This window comes from Amblyomma americanum, chromosome 1, assembly GCF_052857255.1.
Source record: "Amblyomma americanum isolate KBUSLIRL-KWMA chromosome 1, ASM5285725v1, whole genome shotgun sequence".
Lineage (NCBI taxonomy): Eukaryota > Metazoa > Arthropoda > Arachnida > Ixodida > Ixodidae > Amblyomma > Amblyomma americanum.
In genome coordinates, this window is record NC_135497.1 from 539,617,231 (window position 1) to 539,640,789 (window position 23,559).

Consider the following 23,559-nt stretch of genomic DNA (forward strand, 5'->3'; position numbering starts at 1 on the left):
CTGCTGTCTCAATTATGGACGCGAAATTTTGTCGAAAACTGAAGAAAGTCATGACCCCATTTTCAGGATTTTCTCTTCGCACTGCTACCGCCGAACAGGTCGAGCCGCTCGCAACCTGCTGCGCGCGAGTCGCTATTCAAGACGTCTTGTACATCATTCAATTGCTGATCCTCTCTTCTTGCTCCTATGACGTAATTCTAGGATGGGGCTTTCTTTCTGAGCACTCCGCCGTCGTCGATTGTGCCCGCGCCGAAGTTACTTTCTCTGCCCTGCCCAACGCCTACCCGTCCGCACCGTCTCCTGAATATCCGGCCAAAGTACACCTGTCTCACGATGTCGAGCTCCCGGCAAATTCCTCTGTCTTTGTATCCCTCTCGTGCGCCTCACCACGCAACCAACCTGCTGTAACTGTACTCTTTACCCCTCGGAGTTAATTTTTCGCCTCAAGAACATGCCGCTACCCTTCGCTGTCCTCACGTTGACCTCCGCAACGACAGCCATGCTCGTCAGCAACCCTCTCTCATCTCCAGTGACCCTGATTCATGGTGAATGCCTTGGGTGCGTCGAACCAGCGGAACTTCTGCAACTTGAGGACGACCGAGAAACTGCTCTCCCGCCATCGCTGGACTCTCTTACTCCTGTTCCCCTGTCACCCCCAACGCTCTCTGACATTCTGTATAGCGCCATCGATCAAGATCTCACTTCTCCCTACCGTGACCAGCTGTTCCACCTGTTACACCAATTTCGTTGATCGTTTGACGCGTGCCAGTCTCCCCTCGGGCGTTCTTCACATGTCCACCATACCATCGATACCGGCTCCCATCCACCTCTGCGACAACACCCATATCGCGTGTCAGCGACAGAGCGTCGAGTCCTCAACGAACAAGTGGACGACATGCTCGAGCGTGGGATTATACAGCCGTCGCAAAGCCCTTGGTCATCCGCGGTCGTGCTGGTTCGAAAGAAAGATGGCGCTATAAGATTCTGTGTGGATTATCGCCGCCTAAACACAATAACTAGGAAAGACGTTTATCCTCTACCACGCATCGATGACGCCCTCGATTGTCTGCAAGGTGCCGAATTCTTTTCGTCCCTGGATCTGCGTTCTGGATACTGGCAAATCCCCATGGCCAAATGCGATCGTGAAAAAACTGCTTTCGTCACGCCCGAAGGACTATACGAATTTAACGTCATGCCATTTGGTCTTTGCAATGCCCCCGCAACATTCGAACGCATGATGGATAACGTCTTTCGCGGCTTGCGCTGGAAGACGTGTCTTTGCTACCTCGACGACATCGTTGTTTTCTCGGCCGACTTCTCCACACATCTGACTCGTCTGCGCCAAGCGTTGACCTGCCTCACCGCCGCCGGCCTGCAATTAAATTTGAAGAAATGCCACTTCGGCGCTCGTCAACTGACCGTACTCGGCCATGTCGTATCCAAAGCGGGCATCCTTCCGGATCCGGCAAAGCTTCGCCCTGTTGCCGACTTTCCAAAGCCCTCTACTCTCAAAGAACTGCGGAGTTTCATTGGCCTTTGTTCCTATTTTCGGCGCTTCATCCGAAATTTCGCTACAATCATTTCGCCTTTGACGCGGCTTCGAGGCCAGAACTCCTTGTCGTCATGGTCCTCTGAGTGCGATGAAGCTTTTGTTACCCTACGTCGACTCCTTACTTCACCTCCCATCCTTCGCCATTACGAACCTAACGTCCCGACAGAAGTACACACGGATGCTAGCGGCGTGGGCATTGGCGCTGTGCTCGCCCAGCGAATACCTGGATTTCCAGAATACGTTGTCGTCTATGCGAGCCGCACGCTGCCCAAGGCCGAGATCAATTACTCCCTCACAGAAAAAGAATGCTTGACCATTTTGTGGGCGATAGCCAAATTCCAACCATACCTCTACGGCCACCCCTTCGACGTAGTCACCGATCATCACGCTTTGTGCTGGCTGTCATCGTTGAAGGATCCATCGGGTCGCCTTGGCCGCTGGGCTCTGCGCCTCCAGGAGTACGACATTCGAGTCGTCTATCGCTCTGGCCGTAAGCACTCTGACGCTGACGCCCTCTCCCGGTCTCCGCTGCCTTCCGACACTGCGACCATCTCGAGCATTGACTCCGAGCTGTCCTCGTTGCGCCCGGTAAACATGCTTGTGGAACAGCGCAAGGACCCCTGGATTACATCTCTCGTGCACCATCTGTCTGGGCCCCCTACGGCAGCTGCCTCTCGCTCACTTCGGCGACAAGCCCGCCACTTCACTCTGCATGACGGTCTCCTCTATCGTCGCAATTACATGCCCGACGGTCGAAAATGGCTCCTCGTCATCCCTCGCCAACTACGAGCTGAAGTCTGCGCCTCTGTCCATGCCGACCCCCAGACTGCTCATGCTGGTGTTTTGAAAACCTACACTCGACTTCGGCACCGGTACTACTGGCGTGGAATGTACAGCTTTTTACGCAAGTACATTCACTCATGCATTGCGTGCCAACGCCGCAATTCTCCGTCACAGCGCCTTTCTGGCCCATCGCAGCCATTACCATGCCCTGCTCGTCCCTTTGATCGCGTCGGCATCGACCTTTACGGGCCCCTGCCCTCTACACCTTCAGGTCCCCGTTGGGTTATAATCGCCATAGACCATCTCTGCGCTATGCTGAAACGGCGGCTCTTCCGGCGGCTACAGCGCGAGACGTGGCCTTCTTCATACCCCGCCACGGCACCCCTCGTGAGCGTTTGAGCGACCGCGGCCGTGTGTATTTATCCGAGGTTGTCCAGGCGCTTCTGCAAGAGCGCCGCATCGTTCACAGAAACTGCACAGCGTACCATCCTCAGACCAACGGCCTCAACTAACGGTTTAACCGGACACTCGGTGACATGCTCACCATGCATATCAGTCCTGACCATTCCAACTGGGACCTCGTTCTTCCGTTCGTCACCTACGCATATAATACCGCCGTCCAGTCCACCACAGGCTATTCTTCGTTCTTTCTTCTTTACGGCCGCGAACCTACAAGCATGCTTGACACCATTCTTCCCTACCATCTTGATGCATCTGGCGGCGAAACTGCTTCTGAAATTGCCAAGTATGCCGAGGAATGCCGCCAGCTCGCCCGTTCCCTCACGTCCGCTGACCAGAATCGACAAAAAGAGCGTCGGGATTCCGGTAGTCAAACTCACGTACCCCTTTCCCCCGGCTCACTTGTCTGGCTCTGGATCCCTGCTGGCCCTCCTGGCCTGTCGTCCAAATTCCAAACCAAATATCAAGGCCCTTTACCGTGTTCTTTCTCAACCTTCCCCTGTGAACTATGTCGTCGAAGCCATGCCACCCTCCTCTGACCTTCGCCGTCGTGGCCGTGAAACGGTGCATGTCAGTCGCCTCAAGCCTTACCATGACCCCTTGATCTGCACTACGCCTTGAGTCGCCAGGATGGCTCCTTTCATCCCCGAGGGCCATTGTAAAGACGAAGATGTGACAACGAGGTAGCTGCAGTGCTATCGCTGAGCGCGTGCTGCTGCCGGGCTCTAGAATAACCGCGGACGCCTAGAAGGCCTCGTTCTACGCTTGGTTCTGCCTTCCTGGTTCTGGTGGTGCCTGAGCTATTAAACCCCCTTTCACACCTTTGAAATAGTCACTGAAACTTACCATCAACACATGTACCTTCCTCAAGGCACCATGGGTACCCATAATAGCCAATAAATTCCTTTAGGTTGAGGATGGATGCCTTTGCCGGTGAGTCCACTCAACACACAACTGCATGTACCGTAGACGTCACAATATTTCCACCATGGGAGCACACAATTGTTTCAATATTGTTAACTTCATCAGCAAACCTTCGCATAAACATGTGCATAGGCGGATGGTCCTTTCAAAAGCACAGCCCTGAGAATGTCACGTTTCTCCACCGAAGTTCCACGGGCAGTTCAACATTACTTGTATAGGCCAGATTGAGCTTTTCGACGACTCAAACACAGGTGCCCTATCAGTGTTAAATGTGAGTGTGACATCACTCCGTGACATAATGAGCTGTCGCCGAATGCTTCGACAGAGGTCACCATCAGTCACATCTCTGTAGATTTCTGGCTCTCGTATCGCTGTTGAAAGCCTCTGCATATTTTCAAAAAGGATGAAGTTTTAATGCTTGATTAAATTCAATAACTCTTTCTTGATGTCGAAAATGACGAAAGCTTCCCATTACTATTAGGCTTTTGACACTTTTCTTTGTTGCAGCCTCCACAAGTAACTTCACTGTTGGCAGGAATGTCATAGGTAGTGCCGAGATGCTCATGAAATAGTCCCTGAAACTTACCATCAACACATGTACCTTCCTCAAGGTACCAGGTGCACCTATATTAGCCACTAAATTCCTCTATGTTGAGGATTGATGCGCAATGCTGGCAGAATAAAATGCAACCTCAGTACCTGTTATTTCTATTTCCACATCTTCTGCAACAAGTAGGTAGACTGTGGCACAACTGCTTATCCAAAATGGGCATTAAGAAGTGTCAAAAGACCTTTAACCTGCGACCAGGTAAACCCTGCTGTCACAATGTAAGCCAAAATCAACAACAGTGCTTGAGCTTAAGTTGTCGACTGATGTGGCAGCCTTTCCTTTGAAAGCTTCCAAAGGTACACCTCAAAGTCGTCAGAAACATCAGAAAAGTCGACTGTACTCTCCGTTTCACCTTCCTCAACATCATCGTTTTCTTCTGTGCCTTGATTAGTGCAGCATTCCACATATTCTCGGTGATAGCTGTCCGTGCCTCGACCATCACTGGTAGAGTCAGCACTGTCATCTTCGTAAGTAGGAAGCATTTCATGAGTAGCATCATTTTGTGTTGTCTTTGCCAAGCTTGGACTTGAGCCCTCAATGTCATCAGCACTTGAAGATTCAGTTTTTTTTCTTTCATGCTGTCTTGACCCTAAAACTGCCTAGTTCTGATTGCCCTGAAAATGAAAATAAACATCTTTAGAATGATTTAACTACGATTTAAATAAGTGTCTCTTCACTTAGTAAATTTCATTCTTTACAGTAAACAGCAGCGTAGTATAGTTTTGAACAAAGTGTTTTCGTTTAGGCGTGCACAGATTATTTAGTTTTTCTCCTTAGCCGTCCACTTTTTTCCCAAACCATATGAATCCAAAAAAGGTTTTATGTGAAGTTGCTCTAGCCATGCTGACAGCAAATCCTTCTTATCAGCACCGAGTGATTTCAGCCAGCTCTATACAGCAAAAATACTAACGAAATGCAGCAATTTTTATTGTTGCTTTAATGAATTCAGCAAGAAGTTTAAACACTGAAATGTCGATGGACTAATGCAATTAGTACAAAATGGTTTATGAATCATGGATTAGAGTGCACGGAAGTGGCAGCGAGAGGTACTCAAAATTTCTGTCATTGTTTACTGTCTCCGATTCTGTAGCATACCGCTCTATCTCCGGGAACGTTAGTAGACATGCAATGAGAAAGTAACTTTGAGTACATGAACCAACCGTTAATCTAACATTTTCTAAACATTTTCCTGACTACATATATTAGATGAGTCAGTGGTTTGAGTTTTAAACCACTGCGATCCCGATTAATTGGGTGATATTGATTGTACAAAAGTGCACGCTGCCATCAGTGTCAACCCCTAACAAACGATTTTTTCATGTGCACTCATAGTCCTTGTTACGTTCATGGCTTAGTGATGCAAATAATGCAAAGCTCTTCCCGAAAACTTGTAAGTACATGGACTACAGAGCTATATTTTGATTGAGGACAAGACAATTTTGTTTTGTTATTTAGTTATTGTTTCATTTGCATGTTAATTTTTATGTATTTTTTTTATTCTGCACTGTTGAAAGTTACATTTGTTATTGCATATAAAACCCACATTGAAATGGGCAGCTTTGTAAATATGCACGCAGGAGGAGTGCGTGTATATTTACAAAGCATTAATCAAGAGCATTAAAACAAGTTTGGGCACAGCCTGTGTCAATTTTGCTGATCATGCTCACGCCAGTCAATTGACGACTTTGTTGGGACATCATTTTGGTTAAGTGACGACGAAGCTAACAAGCTCAGCTCCACTGTGCTTACATAATTGCGGCCTAGAATTGAAGCATATATTAGTGCAAAAGCACTCATCCGGAGGTTCAGTGCCTGGCAAAATCGTATCATGTATATGCACCTTGGGAAAATAGAAAAATTGAGGTAGAAAAAAATCACATCAATATTTACGAGGGAATGTCGAACTCGCAGTGGCGCGAACAGTTCTGCAACAGTAATTTTCTGAGAAATCTAAATGTTTGAGGCGACAAAAGGTCGCTGCGCGAGGGCAGTCCGCTATCGCTGCTTTTTTTTAAGGCGAAAGCCTTTAATGGCTCATACTCGCAGCCATGGATCTGTCCGGCGTCGCTACATCCAGCAACTAACTACTTAACTTGTAACTAATACTAGTCCTTACAAAATAGTCACTTGAAGTGATCAAGCAACAATTAATGAACGCTTAGTAATTAACCATTAATTAGCAGTTAGTAGAGGGCTAATAATTAAAAGGATATTATTAGTTGATTAACCTTAATTAGTGGGTAGTGGTTAAACACCCCTTAATTTGTTGTTCGTCAACGGGTAATTAGTGGATAAAATTCGTGGTTAAATAACGATTAATTAGTATTTCACAAAGACAGCAACAGCAAAAGCCAAAGTCGCACAGAAAGGCTTTCGCCTCGCGCACTTTAGATCGCCAAAGTGCCCCCCCAATTTTTTTTTACTACGCTATTGCCGCAGCCGAACACGCCTTGTATTAACCTGCAGCACACACAAGCGCTGTGCATTGCAGAGCGTGGCCTTCAACTTCAATCTGCGGAGCGAACAGTTAATGCGCCTTTCCTTTTGTTAGAACCAGTCGAAGGTTTAGGAGCCGTTGATTTCGAGGGGAAAAAAGGCGCTAAGTACTAGACTTGGTAAGTGCATGCACACCTCTATCGCGCTTTGAGGTATGTGGCGGTGGTGTCCGCCTGCGAAAACTGTGATTTCGCAAAACATTTCGTGCTTTGCAATGCACCACCACGAGTAATTGTTTTGTCAAAAACCTGATTCAATTACAAGCAGTCGAAAACCGGACTCCTACATAAGCACCTAATTAAAACACGCCTACCTGAGCAACGGCTGAAGTCTTGGCTAGTTTTATTGCATTGGCCACAAGGAACTTGAACGCCGGGTCCCTGCTCGAGGTAGCGTCTTTAGCGCTGTCGCGGCTTTCCTGCCATCGCGATATTATGCAGCTGAAGCCAAAATCGAACGAGAGCCTCATTTGGTTTTCGTTTTGCGCGCTCTTACCGCAGGAGCAATGAATGTGACCCCTGAAAGAGCAAAAAAGAAAAAATCTCGAAGCAGAGCACGTGAGTGGATAAAGATATGGATTTGGCTGTGCGGCTCGAACGGCTTGAGCGAAATCTTGAAAAAGTACAGTGGAAGCTAGATAGGTAAATTAGTTTAAAATATCGACCAGTATTAAACCAGTTTTTTGCGCACACGAATTTTTTTTTTAAAATCCAGCACATACTAACGTAAGTCCCTGTATTTGGAAGGCAGATGTGGCCGGGGTGGGGGCGCCACGCCGGCCGCTTGTGCAGTGCGCCGCGAGCACGATCCATTATAATTATAGCGACAGGACGACGTGCGCGTTATATGTTGTAAATAATATGTGCAGTGGTCGCTCACCCGCGATTCTAATTCGAGGAGTTCCTGGTACGCGAGCGGTACAAAACTCTTTCACTTTTTATATATTTGTAAATATTGTGAATATATAGCGCACAAACATCTCCTCATGCCCTTTCTCGCTAGCTCCCCTCAGCACTTCTACTGAATTTCTGTCCCTCGCGCCGGCTGCACCTCTGGTGCTAAAATATTTTACATGTCCTGTCCACATTGTGCCGTCCGGGACTTTTTTGTGTTATGTTTTTGAGTTATCCTTTTTGTTTCTTTTATAAAACCACTTCTGCTATACACATAATTGGGATAGTAAAATTTTCCAAAAAATTTCCAAAAACTCTTTATAAATCTTGTACGAAAGCAGCTGAGCCCAATGAAATTTTCGCCCTAGCGGGCCAGGTTTCGGTGAAGATTGTCTGAAACAGTTTCAAAATTTGCTCCTATTGCTCGAGGCACTAAAGTCGTACGGCCGTATCCCACCGCTTTGTCAGGCGGACGAGGCATGGCGCTGTCCGGTCACCGCCGACTGCCTTAAAGCATATGTTGATCGTGCTTTATATATGCCATAAATTTTCAGAGCTTTGTCCAGAGCGGACAAAGCTCTGCTTTTTCCTGCTCTGCTTTTGTTGCTGAAAGATCCATACTGCTGAAAATCCTTGGGTAGCAGAGTTGGCTGTGATCTAGGCGAGTAGTATGCGTGTAGTTCCTCCGGCAAGGGCGCGCGCTTACTCCTGAACGCGGAGACGATGTACAAAAGTAGTGGGATAAATGTGCTTTGCCACGGCCGCCGCTCGATCTCCCTGGCGTACCAGGCATATATGTGAACAAAGCAAGAATACACTGCAGGCCTGTCGCTGTCACGTACGCAGTGGATTATATATATTGACAGCAATTCGGACTGTTGCAACTGCAATCTTGTGCAGGCAACGTTAGGGGTACGCGATGCCAAGGACTCATAGGTCCCTTTGCGCCGCATGCAGGACCTTAAGGTAAAATCGTATCGAGCTGAATAGAGATGCGCTCCCGTTGATGGCTACATTCTGCGCATATGGCAGGTATCATGGAATGCGCAGCCAGTGCTTAGGACGTACGTCAGTTCTCTTGTTGTACTGAAATCCTAGCTGCAGTGTCAGCATATATGCATATATGCATATATGTGCTAGCTCGAGTTGAATCAGCGCGTTTATTTCCGGCTATACTCCAATTATATACGGCATGGATATATCGACTGAAGTGTTAGAAGTTGTGCTATTAAATTGACTGGTGGGTAACTTTCGGTGCCGCGGGAGTGTGCTGACGGCAGTAAAACTGCCGCTTTGCACAAAAGGAATCGAGCTCTGTGCGGAAGACTTAAGTGTGCTGAAAACTTTCAACGACTGCAGTGAAGGCTACGTGACTACCGAGCTAACATGCAAGAAGCTCTTGTCCCGAAATCGATGAAGAAAGCGTGCTGAAGTCTGTGTTGTTCAGCTCTTTCGATCTATGTCAAAAATGCCAAAAGGTGAGGTGTTGCAGTACGTGATGTGTGGTTGTTTGTTTCTTTCCCCTTGGGAAACAGAAGACGACCATGAAGTGCCATTTGCTGGGAAAAATAAAGTGCTTTGCCAGCATAAGCGTGTCTTATTTATATGTAGCTGTGTTTCACAGAGGTGACGACGGCACCCACCCCTTCCGCGCACTAACTTTTCGAATTGCCTCCTGCGCCCGCTGTACGCATTTGCTCACCGCCGGCTGTGCGATTCAGACGTACGCCTCATTACCAACGGCAGCTTGAAAGCCGCCGGTAGCAAAGAGCCGCAGTGCACAGAGCACTTGCCGCCGCACCGACAGCGCGCTCGCACGCAAACTTCCCAGTTCATCCGGGAGTTTGTCGCATAGCCACTCCAAAGTCTGCTTCTACAGTCGAAAAAGGCATCGAAACAGCTCGTCCGGCAAGTCTAACGCGCCTTCGTGCGCGCTCCTTCGCCGTTGCTCGCGCCAGCGCAGCTGCCTCAGTCGTATCGCCGCGTACACCGCCGCCATTTTCTGCCACAAACGCAACAGTCAAATTGACCGCCTCGAAACTGCCACAAAAAACTGTAAATTGGCGGCTGCATAATTAGGTTTGCAACGTCACCTCTTCTGCCACATCCGTGACGTAATCTGCAGCCAGCCATGACGCAGAAATGCAAAATGGTCGCCGGCCACGACCCACCAATAGGAGCGAGGCTTATTGACACCTTTTCGACAAGTTTTTCACAATTTTCCTAATTGGCAGTTGCGTAATCTGGCTCCTGAAGCAAAAATCAGTAAATTACAGCTGTTCAGCTCCTCCCTACGCCAGCAGCCTGGCAGCATGTATTGCCGCAAAGTTAAGTAGGTTTTGGTTAGAGTATCTCGAGTCTATGATGTAATATCTGGAACAGCGTCTGACATCAGAATGCAAATGAACCACCAGCGGAGTTTAAACCTACTGGTATGAACATTGTCAAAAGGAATACGAGCGGTCCGTTTTGGTCACGCTAATAATGCTAGCGACGTTGGCACGTAACGGCTGCTGCGGTGTGTCATTGGTGTCGTTGTCCTCATGGGGTAAATGGCGCATACCGCACCGCGGTCTTTACAATAGCCTTGTCATCCCTGTGGTTGCTTTAACGTATGCACTGCGTATGATCGCTACTACTTACCACCATCATAATCACAAAACAAAACATCAGTTGAGTTCATACTTGCTTGTACTGATTTAGTCAAAATCAATAAAATAATCATTTCGTTGTAGCTACGTTCAAGTCACGCTAGTGATGCTAGCGATTGAAACTTGTGTCGGCTGCGGCGGTATACGCACTGCGAGCCTTACTAGCCTCGATCTCTCCACAATCCCCCTGGAACACTCGCTGATCTCCTCTGTTCCTCGATCGTTCTTTCTTTGTCGCATACAAGTGTGAAAAATGTTTAGCTTAATCAAATACGTGTGTGATTCAACGGCTCCTGTGCTGCAGCACAGCGACGTACCGAATTTTAATCCGCAGAATGTGGCTGATTTCAATGTCGCCGCTATTTACCAGGCGAACTGGAAAGGCGGCGAGACAACAAGGATATTACAGCGCGAAGATTCTTCTTATCACCGGTAAGTAGTGCATCATAATTTTTAATCTGTTACCCTTCTGGATTTGTTGTGTGCAGAATAAATGACGTCAGCTAGCTTTATTTGGTGCGAGATTCCTTGATCATGGCTCCGCCGCGGTGGCTCAGAAGTTAGGGTGCTCGACTGCCGAAGCAGATCATCGGTATGCTGGTTCAGTCTCGACCGCGGCGGCCGCGTTTCGATAGAGGCGTAGCGCAAGCGCCCGCGTACAGTATGATGTTAGTGCACGTTAAAGAACCCCTGTACATTACTATAGTGAATTCTGAGACCTTGGCGAGTGACTTTACAAGTCACCGTTGTGACGGTGATAGATTACAGCTTAAATCAGTGCAAATTATATGCCTTAGTCGTTTCGACAAAAACAGTGAAAATGCGGCAATGTTTTGTCATGTCAAACCCTTTTTTCTTTTGGAGAAACAGAAGAAGAAATGAAAAGCTAAACCTCTGAAAAGAGGCACAGAAGAGCTTTGCTTGCCACCTGCACTAAAAGGAAGGGAAAAGATAAGGAGAAGGTATCGTGACTCCAGCATGTTCACCACAGATGTTTCATTTATACCTTAGTACCTCTAAGTATGGGCTGGAGGCTTCACTTCAACAGACACTGGATTTCTGGCTGGGAGTAGGGGTGACAGTAACACTGCTTTTGCAGTAAAATGTCAATTATGCGCTTGTGCTTATTGAAACTAGAACACTGGCGATTAAGGTGTTTTCCGAACTCTCCAGTGTAGTCGCCTTCTCCTCGCCAATACCCTTGATACAAACAAGCTGCTTTAGTCAAAGTGCTCGCCGCAACAGATGGCGGGTTGGCCTCCTCATTATTGTCTTTTCAAATTCCTGACAATAATACAGTGTTTCTACTTTGCACACATTTTTTTCCGTTGTGTTTATTGCTGTCTGACGCTGTTGTCATTTGCTACACCAACAAAGCCATCCCATAGTAAAGTGGCAAGCTGGACTAGTTGGCATTCATCAACGTTCACCTTTGGAAGTGGGTAACTGCGCTAAACACGGGTAACAGAAGCAGGAGTGGACAGGACACGCGCAGACTTGCAGCTGAACTTTACTAGATTAAAGGTGGCATATAAACTGTGAACAAAAAACAGGTGCTCAAGGCTGTCGATTCACTGCGGGAAACGAACAAGGTGGGCTGATGGCATTGACGGTTTCGGAGAGTGTGGCAGCACTGGCGTGTAGAGGCGGCAATAGAACTATGTCATTGGAACGAACAGGCTCGGCGTGTCCAATGCATTCACAACAGTGCATAGTGAGTGAGCAGAAAGATTCCTTGCTGATGGCGAGGTCGTCGTGGCCACAGGATGAAGGGCAGATGAAGATATCTTCAATCTTCAAGAGACTAAAAGAGAACACTGTGAAAGTGACTGTACACTCAGGAAAAGAGGCGCAGGTGATAGAAACAAGGACATGACAAAGGTGGGATAACGGTAGCTTGCACAATGTGATATTTAGCGGGTCCCAGTGGCGAAGCATTCTGGAACAAACAACAGGAGGGGCTGAGGCACGGCCAGATCGGGTGCTGCCAGAGTCGGTCACAGAGGTAGCGAGCCGGCGGGTGACGAGCTGCTGGTTGTGCAGATAGGATTGAAACCCATAGCCTCCTCCAAATGTATTGCGGGATTTGAGACACTGGTAGACGTCAGAAATGGAGCAGTGGTTTACTGGTTTGGCAGCTTGTAGTCTGCCGGGCAGCCACACTTCTCTTGGTCTGCCTCTAGCCATTTGGCTCAACTTCTTCACAATATAATGAAGGTCAGCTGTGATCTGTGCGCGTCCTGTCCACTCCTGCTTCTGTTCGTGTCTTGTAGCACAGTTACACCATCCCCAAAAGCAAAACAGAGAACATTTACTAAATTAGAATCAGCACAAAAGTACGGATTTGTGCTAGATAGAAGACGACGATGAGCGGACAGTGCCGCGGGACAGAGCGCTTGCGCTAGGCCAGCTGTGAACGGACAATGAATAATTTCGCTTAGTGTTTGTACGCATTGGATTAGTGCATAAGCACTAAAAGTCACTCCAAGGCGACACCACGTCTGGCCAGATGTGCATCGATGACACGTTGCCACAAATCCACATGCTTCCGATAACATGGGTGTTCGACAGCGTCTTCCATCATTCACAGCTCCATAAACACTGCCTTATGGAAGTAATTCTTGGTGAAATTCTCAGTCAGTTTCTTCCGTGTGACCTTTATGTCGGTGGGTAACAGAAAGATCTGAACTGGGATGCCGGCACTTACTCTGTCAGTTACTATCTGCATATGCTAATGACTCGCTGTTAACGTGCTGCCCATACCACACCTATAGAGCATGAATTATGTCCATGTAAAGGGGCTGATCTTGTTCGTCACATTGGGCGGCTGAAGAGCATGATCACTGCAGACAGGGAAGGCAGCACATGCATCACCGCATGGTTGTCAGGCACAAGTAAGACATTCCTATTTTGTTCGCCATGTAATCATTGGACTCAACCAGCCACTTGGTGAATGAGTCGGCTCTCGTCCCCATACCTTGTCTAAACTTATGCTTAGTGCCACAGTTGTCAAAGAAATAAAACAAAAACAAAAAGAGCACCATCAAGGCCTTGTGTCATGCCTGTTGCATATGAGACCATAACTTCTAAATCACTGCTCCTTGCAAGTCTTCCCAATGAAATTTGGCAGCTGCCAGTTCATGCTCAGGATGGTGACATTAAACTTACTTTCCGTTTCTCCAGCGCTAAGTGTTGCCTTTAAAGGCACGCATTTTTGACGACTGCATCTGACAAAAATTTTGCCCATACCTCGCTTATTTTCTATATCTTTCGTAGGTCACCACGTTTGTATCTTAGAAAAGGGGAGGGGTTATCACAAATGCTTGGAGGCGCTTGTCGCTCTTGGCTCCTGCAAGAATAGGGGGGACGTTTGACTGCAGGGCTGACTTTGCGTAGCGCTTCTTCATTCGCTTTAACCAAACTGCTGGGGACACTGTTGTTCATTGCATCTGTTTCATGTATGATGGTGAGGTACGAATGTGTGTGTTCATTGCAGTTGCTTATGGTATACAAGGCGTTTCACCTAAGACCTTCTGCAGTTATTAAAAAATGCGCTTTTTCCGTTAGAAGAGCGCTTTTGTGAGGTATTATCAGTGATGCAGAACATCAGAATACAGTTAAAGGGACCATGACAAACTATTTTCATGCATACCCTGCTTATCGCCTTTAACTTCCAACAGGTTAAGTTTTAATTCCCCAAATTTTCAGTAATTTTGTGCGGAAATATTTTGAAAACGAATTTTTTTCGTTTCTTTTGCGAACTGCTTGCTGGTCTGGCAACCTCTGATCGCTGACGTCGCGAGCGCATACACGCCACGCGTCGCCTGCTGCGAGCTGTTGAGGTGCTTGCATGCTCACCGTAGACAGCAGTAGCTCAAAAAGTTTTTCTTTTAGCTTAGCGAAATAAAATGCATTTTCTGTGTTCTCTTTTGGGAAGCGTTCAACTTAATACGCGAGCTGAGTGATCCTTGAGAAAGCGGACTTGCTCGTGGCGCCCACTTTCCTGTTCTTGAGGAAACCGAAATCGATGGACCCCTGCTTTAATAATTACGCTTAGAAGGATGCTGTTCGAATGTTATGAGTGTGGTCTCTTTTGAGCAGTCAAGTGCTCCCGTATGTAAAAAGCGGCACGTGCCGTACATGCCTTCGCCGATGTGTGCCGTGAAACCGCGGTGTTTTGTAGCTAGCTACCAAGTTCTTGTCCGCTATTCATCGCTCCATAATTAAACTCAAATTATCTAAAGGTGAACTACAGTAGCCTTGAAGCACGAAAGGAGCAGAGAAAAGTGCCGAGTGCGACGACTTCTGCGCTGCATGTACGCGTTTGTAAGTCGAACATACATTTACTGTGACTCATAGAACCTTTTTGGAGGAACCAACAAAGCCGCTTGCAAAACCCTACGTGACTAGAATGCTTTCACAGTCCGCACCGGTAAATAGTGGCTGCCCTCTAAATGAGTGCTTCGAAATAATAGTACAGCATTTTACTGTGCGTGCGCATCGTGCCCCAGGAGTGCGACGATTACGACACCTGCAGCCCCGCGCTGAGGTTGTTTACATGGCTGTGCGCAAACCGTACTGCTCGTTTGCGTAGAATAAAAGCCAGGTGGGTTATCCTTATCTTAAATATTACGTACTCATGCTCACAAATTGCACTTTTCATCATTTACACACCATGATAACACTGCAATAGGCGCCGATGATGCTATATCGGCTGCTTGGGAAACGCTCCGCGTAGGATACCGGCGCTTTCGGCTAATCGTATCTGCTTTCTCTTATGTCACCAAAATTAAATTTTAGATCGGTTTAGCTAAAAATACCTTCGGACATTACTTGAAATAATGAAAACAGCTATATTTGTTGTACACAGTCGACGCCGACGGCTGCTAACGGCTCCCTTCTGCACATGCTATGTAGACCGGGTCACATATATTGGCACTTCCCCCTTATTGTACTCGCGTCCTTCGATGTAGGCAGTCATCGCTTTGAGGGCACTGTAGCCAAAAATACGCTCGACAGCTATTTGCAGGCGCTAAAACTTGCGAATTCGCTCTCCGCAATCGCCGAAATCGCACACACGAATCCTGCGTACTGACTAGGCCTCGTCACGAAAGTGGCCGGTGGTCTACCGTCAACCAAAGTTCAAGAATATGGCAAAAGTTCCTCACTGATTAGTAACAAAGTGTGTAGATATGATATGTAGCCACTTCTCTGGCTATTTCCGATACGGATAAGGAACACAAGTGCAGTTTTTCCGGCCGTCGCCTCACCGGGAGTGGATTTCGCTCGGCCGCAAAGCCCAGGCGACGGCGGCGAGCGGCACCGTCGTGCGCCGTTTTCTGTCCGTGTCGCTTGCCTCGCCGATCGGTTCTATGCGCAGGCACTAGTTGAAAGCATATCTTCGCTCGTGCACGCACATCGCGTATGTCGCCATGGCTAGAATGAGGTCCAATAAGTTTTAAAATTCTTACGTTTATAGAATGCCATACCATACCACCCTCGTCTGGATCCCACTAAGCTGACTCTTTAACATTACTACGATACGCGATCATTGATCATGCTGGCGTCGTCGTCGGTCTAGCGTGACCGACCAGTGCGTCAGCAACGGAATTTTTGTACCGATCAGCCCACCGACCGTCCATCGCCGTCGCATCGGCCTGCTGTGTGACCGGACCCTACCTATACCGAAGAAAAACTGCGTTACTGTTATTATCGCTTTTGCGGTACTAGTCATTCATATATTGGGGTCGACTGCGTCTGCGATCGCCCGCAAAAGTAAGGGGGGGGGGGGGGGGAATGAGACCTCCCAGCGCAAATTGTAGCAACGAGAGCAGACGACGTTGCTCCGTGCATGTGTTAGTGACGTCACGAGAGCTTTCAATATGGCGGTTGCTGCCGATGGGAGGAGTCTCCCGGTCTAAACTTAGATAGTATTTTTTGGAAAATACAGCGCGTCCAGGGCAGCCAAAGTCCGGAAATGGAATCATTAGCTCTTGCATTAGTTACTGAAGAAGAAAACTGCAATATCAAGAACGACCATGTCATGGCCCCTTTAAGGCTGGCTGACTAATTTTGAATAGTTAACTTTTTAACTGTTACTGTTAGGCTGCTTAATTATCGACAGGTGTGTAGCCTTGTAGGCGTGTAGCTTTTATAATTTTGGAAACACGATTACCCTCAGTGCTGTGGCCCAACAGACTTCGGCTACATCGCGCCAAATTACATGCGCTTTTGAGAAGCTTGCAGGCAAAGCAAGCTCTCAACTGCATGTCACTCGTATAGATAGCCAAAATTTGTTATGCCGCAGCGATGAAGGTAACCGTGTTTTCGAAATTGTAAAAGTGATATGGATATTGCTTAGAACCTCTGATGAGGTCAGATGGTTAAGCCTGTCCAGTGGAGCTCTGGCAGGCGAACGTGCATCTATTAGGATAGAAAGTTGGGCTAGTTGGGAAGTTTGGGGAACGTTGTGCACTTCTTCTTCGTCCGTCGTCTCTGTTCGCGCTATATTTTTCCTTCCTGAAAGAATAACCCATCGAGGGACCTGCAGCTTTAGTTTGCATGCAATGTCTTTCTGGTCAGCAATTCACAAGGGATGGCGCCGTAGCTCTTTCTGATGGCCACAGTGCTCAGCTTGATAGTCTACTACCACATTTTCATATTTTTTCAATGATATTCATTGTCGCCAAGCAGTGCCTCTCAAATTTCACACTGCCATGAATCTTTGATTGGCCTTACCTTTTCCTGTCTTCACATATGACACTGAACGATGACAAACCAGAAACTTCTTTGTCCCTCCAGATGCCAGATGGTTTGCGCCCCCTGACACAACAAAGTGGACAAGCTCAGTGTTTTCCTTATGGTCCTTCCAACTTTCAAAATCTGTGAAAGAAAAAGAACAGGCATCAATAAGAGTTAAGCTACAGCGAGAAATTGCCAGAACTGCAACTAAATTACTGCGAATTGTATGCAGCAATGTTACCTGCTGACATTGAATGATGCTTCATTTTTTTTCACATGCACACATTCCTTATTCTAGAAGGCTTATTCTCAGCTGACACATATCCCAAATAATGGAGGCAGGTTTTTCTTGTTGCCATATTTATTTTCAGCCACATTAATATGCTCCCATACCTGTCTCGGTTCTTTTTGCATTTGTTTAACCATATAAGCCATGTGTATGCACACCTTAGAGCATGCCACAGCGTAAGAAAGAACGGTGCGCATAATCTGGCCCAACTTGCTACAAAAAAGGGTGAAATGCTCTAAAATGCTGTTGTGCCACGAAACAACATTAATTCGATAGAGGCGAAATTCGAGAGGCTCGTGTACTGTGCGATGTCAGTGCACATAAAAGAACCCCAGGTGGTTGAAATTTTCAGAGCCCTTCACTCCGGCGTCTCTAATAGCCTTACTCGCTTTGGGACGTTAAACCCAAAAAATTAACTAAACTTGTAAGCAGATTATTTCATTATGGTAATGTTTCGATTCTGGTTCATTGCAGACAGAAGGCTTGCATGCATGTGCACCAAAAACGAAATAAGGTGCCTGAAGCTACGGAATGGCATGACTGCTGCTACAATTCTGTCCAAACACAGCATTTACTGCAGCACTGCAGTTCCATTCATACCAGACCCTGCATTCCTTTCTAGAGCAACCCCTGGCATCAGATTTTTTCGTCAGGTGTGATCACAATATCGCCAGTACAAACTAGTGAAATTTGAAGGTTATCGCACCTGTTCCACCTAACACAAATAAATTTTCCTCTCATGATGAGCACTTCGTGCACAACAAAATTGATTAAAGGATATAGAAAAATGTGCAGTGGACACTTAGTCTCCGCCTTAAGGGTGTGACGCAATACCTTTATGTGCTAAAGTCCACATGTGGGGAATTAGTGATTCTTGACTTCACATTCATCCCTGGGCTTCATACGACGCCTGGAACAGTGGTGCGGCAACTAAGCGATGCGCCACTGCCCTGCGACGGCAGGTGCTGTCACAGGTAATGTGGCGGGCCTTGTGAACCGGTAAGGGTCACCCTTCCCGAACAACCTCTCACAATCAGTCGTTAATTTAACCGCCACAGACGCGAGATTTTCTGCTGAACGGGAGCCTTAACACTGTAGCTTTGGCTAGCTATATTCATGTCGTGGTTGTAAACTTCTTTCGAATATAAATATTGTGCTACGTCGGTTAATCCAAGTAGATAATGTCTAAGCAGATCACCTTCAAATCTCATTAGGCTGTATATATATCACAGCATGTACTGTCGGGGACAAAAGTGCCCAGTACACACGATTGTTATCTAAAGAATATAGCCTTGTCATCAGCCAGTGGTTGTAAATCACGCTTCTGGAGATGAAACAACGCCTTGGAATGTGTAATATGCGTTAGTGCAATAAGGCAAACAATAGCACACTTCACACGTATAAGCCGATATCATCAGTCGCACGTCCTGGAAAATTTTTTCCCCAACAGTACAACGGTATATTGGTGTTTAGTATGTTTTTACACTGTTTGCATATAAAGCTGTTAGGCTTGTTTTAATTAGGTTACGTTACTTTAGAGAACTCAAATGGCAGTTGCTGTTCTTCCCGGACATAACTCCAAGAGGAGCTGATTCTTTTTCAAAATGCCTAGGGCTCCACCCAGACGGAACAAAATGACTGATGTTATAAGTTCCGTCCATATGTAGTAGAACATAGAATCCCAAAACATCCAAATGCACAGGAAGTTTCCGAGGCCTGTTATTTCAACTTGTGGGGCTTCCCTACTACAGCATGCTGCAACTGCATAACAGAAAATGGTGTTTGCACAATATGGAAATCTCGTTTATACCTCACCTATTAGGAAAAGAACTCAAGCCTGGTGTGCCTCGGTGCGAACCCGTGGACCTGTTCGTGGTGCCTCAACGGCCACCACGGTGGGGAAATGCAACATTACAGCGAACATCACATGCAAACGAAGCACTACAATTACGATCCAACGAGTCGGCGACATCAGGGTGCTGATTTCGCACGTGCCGCCTCCGTGCACTTTCAAAAGTGAACGCAGCATTGAACACCGGACACAGTTACTTATCTTGTTCAGTGGAGCACTCAGCGGGCGGTCGCACCTGCTCTGGTATGCTTTTCCGAGTTGACCGCGCCTTCTCCGACGACGACACCCTGGCGGGCATCGAGGGCAAAGTGTCTGTCCTCGGTTGCTCACGAAGAGTCAGCGACGTAATCCTCCGCTTCGCAGGACGCGAGCCACCACAAGTGGTTCTCTGCAAGCTGCGCCGACGAGTTCTGTCCCGCCTCCCGCGCACACTGCAATGCCTGCAGTTCGGCATCTACGGTCATGCCACTGCTGCGTGCGCAGCCAAACACCGCTGCCTTCGCTGCGGGGGCGACCACCATGCTACGCACTGCGAAGCGGGCACTCCGCGATGCGTCAACTGCCGCGGTAGAACCACGCTGTCCCCGCTGGAAGGAGGAGCGATTGCTCTCTCGAACTTGGACACGCCCTTAACAAGGCACGAGGCTGCAACAGCTGTCTGCAGCTCAAGCCGGTCAACAAGGCTGCCAACCAAGCAGGCCCCGAAACAGCCAGCAGCGGCGACGCTGCACAGAACTTCCACGCGCCCAACGACTCGAGACGGGTGCCCAGCAGCGCTGCTGCACACAACTTTGCTCCGCCTGGCAGAACCGCGCCCGCTCCTACCGAGACGTCGCCGCCGGTCTCGCCCCACCAACGATAACACACAGGACGAACCTGACCAGCGAGACGCAGTGATTAGTGCCCTCAGCGCCGCCGTTCGCGGCATCATGGAGCAGCTTCCTGCATCATCTCCAGCGCGACTTCTGTGCGAAGCGGCTCTCGCCGTGCAACAATCTCTCGTCCGCAATGGACAGAAACCGACGCGTCTACTGCCCGCGGATCCTTTAGTGGAATTGTCGTTTCCTTTGCGCCGGCACGCGCAACTAGTGGCAGTCTTGCCACTGAGAAACTTCGATGTGCTTGCGCTGCAGGAACCGCACGCTCGCGCCGAAGAGGTCTCCATACCCGGCTTCACTGTATACAGCAGTGGCACAGAGTGCGCCCTTGACACCTGTGACAGTGTGCCATGCCTCGATCTCGCTCATCCCAGTGGTGCCCCGCGTACCGCAATTTAAGTCCGCTCCAGCTTATCTCACGCTCTAACAGACGTGAATGACATTGCGGTCCCATCGAGTGTGCTCCCATCACCGTGCGTCTTCGAGACACAGACACTGCCGTGGCGTCGGTATATGTCCGTCCTGCACATCAATGGGATCCCCGATTTATCACCCGACTCTCCTCACGCCTTCCCAATCCCCAAATCATATGTGGTGATTTCAACTGCCACCGCTCAGAGCGGGGCTCTGAAACCAACACTTCCCAGGGCTCTGAGCTCCTAGACGCCATCCATGCGGCAGGTCTCTCGCTACTCAACGCCGGCAGCCACACGCGCATCAGCCCAAGCACAACACCAAGGACCATCGACCTCACTCTGGCGTCGCAGTGCCTTGAGTACTCCTGGCGCAGAGCACCCGACACTGAGGGATGAGACCTTTCCCCCATCGAGGTACTCCCTGTCGATAAACCGCCACCGAAAAAAGGCCCATTCAGGCATTTCGTGGTCCCGCTTCCGCGAACTATGCTCCGCGGAATTTGAACCCAGTGACTTTTTCGTCCTCATTCGAAACTCAGTCCAGTCAGCCACAACGCGCTGTGCGGTAGCGCTTGGTGCACCCGTGCCCGACGTGAAAGTGCTTATTCTCCGCGCTGCCCGTCGTAAGGCGCAGCGTCGTGCCCGTCGCATCAACAAACCGCAGCACTGGACGTTGTATAAACCCCTGGACGCGGCCTGCAACCGACACGCCAAACGCTTTCGCCGCAGAAGATATATTAACCTTTGCCGAGCACTCCACAACCCTCGATCACAATCCTGCGGCTGGCGCACCTTCTCCGCTATGCTCCGGCCCAAAATGCCGCGTCATCCGGCACTTGGCATCGCTGTCGCACAGGGAATCAGCGCTTCCGCTATTGCCGATCTTTTTGGGTGCACCCCTAACATCCCTGATGTTGAAATAAATGTATTGGTATTTGTATTTCTATTTGCGGATACGTTCGCCCCACCCTTGGTTAGTCAATCGCCCTGCGACTTCCTCGTCCTACCCCTTCCCATCTGCTCACCCTGCCACGGTCACTGACCAGCTCTGTCAGGCTGATTTCACCATTCATGAGTTAGACTATACCCGAGCGCACAGAAAATTCAAAAGTTCAGCAGGCCCGGATGGTATTACAAACAAGACGCCATTCAACCTTGATTCTGATCAGCGCCAGCGCCTTCTCGATGCCTACAACTGAGCCTTCCACTCTGGGCAAATTCCGACTGGCTGCAAGCTAATGTATCCCCATTCTCAAAAGAGTCAAACCATTCAAAAACCTGCACTCATACCGTCCAGTTTCACTTACATCAGCCCCTTGCAAAATAATGGAGGCAATGGCATTTAGACGACTAGATTAGATCGCGGACACCGTCGGCGCCGCACAATAAAGCGGTTACCACCCTTCTCGTTCCACCTCGGACTGCCTCTCTGAAGGTGCCGCGCTACTGGAAGAAGCCAAACACGCCAGTCAATCAGCCTATCTGCTTTTTTTTGGATGTCAAAAGTGCCTCCGACTCCTTGCCACACCTCTCCATGCATCCATGGTTCCGGGAATCTTCTTTCGTTGTGTGCAAAGCTTATTTGCGAACCGCTCCTTCCCCGTCAAATTGGGCAGTGCTTACAGCTCCCCTCGCACACTTCATACGGTAGTGGCCCAGGGGAGTGTACGTAGCCCCTTCCTTTTCAATGTCGTTCTCAGCAGGCTCATTCATTTTATCACACGTTCCCTTTTTCCGAAAGTTCACATCTGTATATATGCAGACAATATTGCCCTTTTCTCCAAATGCCTCACCTTCCAAGGCAAACTAGTCCGTCAGCAGCTGCAGCTTGCTCTCTACTCAGTTAACATCTTTGTTACTTCAGTCGGGCTTTCCCTCCCGCCATCCAAGAGAGAAGCCATCCTGTTTCATCCAAGGGCCGCTGCCCGCAGCCTCACCCTTCTCTCAACCTTCATGGCACTCGCCTACCATGGCAACAAACCGCACGGTACCTCGGACTCATTTTCGACTGCAGGCTCACCTGGCGCCCTGCTGTTAACAAAGCGAGAAAAAATGCAAACCGTGTGGCACTCATGGCCAGCCGCCTACTGGCTTCAGGGCAAGGCTGCTCCCCTCTCCTTGCTCTACGCTTCTATACGGGCGTAGCAGCAGCCCGCATTCTCTACGCTCTCTCCTTTGTTGATCTCCGCCAGCACCTCTGGCGCCGTTTAGATATCGATCACCGCAGCATCATCCGCCGCCTCTACCGCCTCCCGCGCTCCTCCCACGTTGCTCCAACATATGCCGAAACAGCAACATGGTCCATATTCCTTCGCGCTGAGTGCACAGCTCTCAACGTCGAGCGCGTGAGCAGAGTCTCGGGCTCCGAGCACCTCCTCAAGCGCTCCGCGAGGCTCCGCACTCCAGAATTGGACGCACGTTCAAGCTCTTTTGCGCTCACATAGCGCAACCACCACCACGCGTTTCACCCCCCCCCCACTCCACCTGCATCTCCCTCTCCGAACTGGGCCCTCTCTTCCGGGCGTGCACTCCAAACGCAACACACCCCTCTGCGCAATTCGCCAGGAAAATGCTGCTCTCGTCTACGAAGCTTTGGAAGGGCGCACCCTCATCTTCACAGATGGCTCCCTCAATAACAGGGGTGATCCTGCCGCAGCAGCATGCGTCGTGCCTCCCTCGGCATTGTTCGGCAGGGGCCGGATTACGCAACTCTAAATTGGAAAAATTTTCAAAAACTTGTCAAAAAGGTGTCGATAAGCCTCGCTCCTATTGGTCGGTCGTGGCCGGCGGCCATTTTGCCTTTTTTCGTCATGGGTGGCTGCAGATTAATTCACGGATGCGGCAGAAGTGGTGACTTTGCACACCTAATTATGCAAGCGTAAATGGACACTTTTTTGTGACAGTCTCTATACCGTCAATTTGACCGTTGCGTTTTCGACAGAAAATGGCGGCGGTGTACGCGGCGGTTTACGCGGCCATACGACTGAGCCAGCTGCGCTGGCGCGAGCAAAGGCG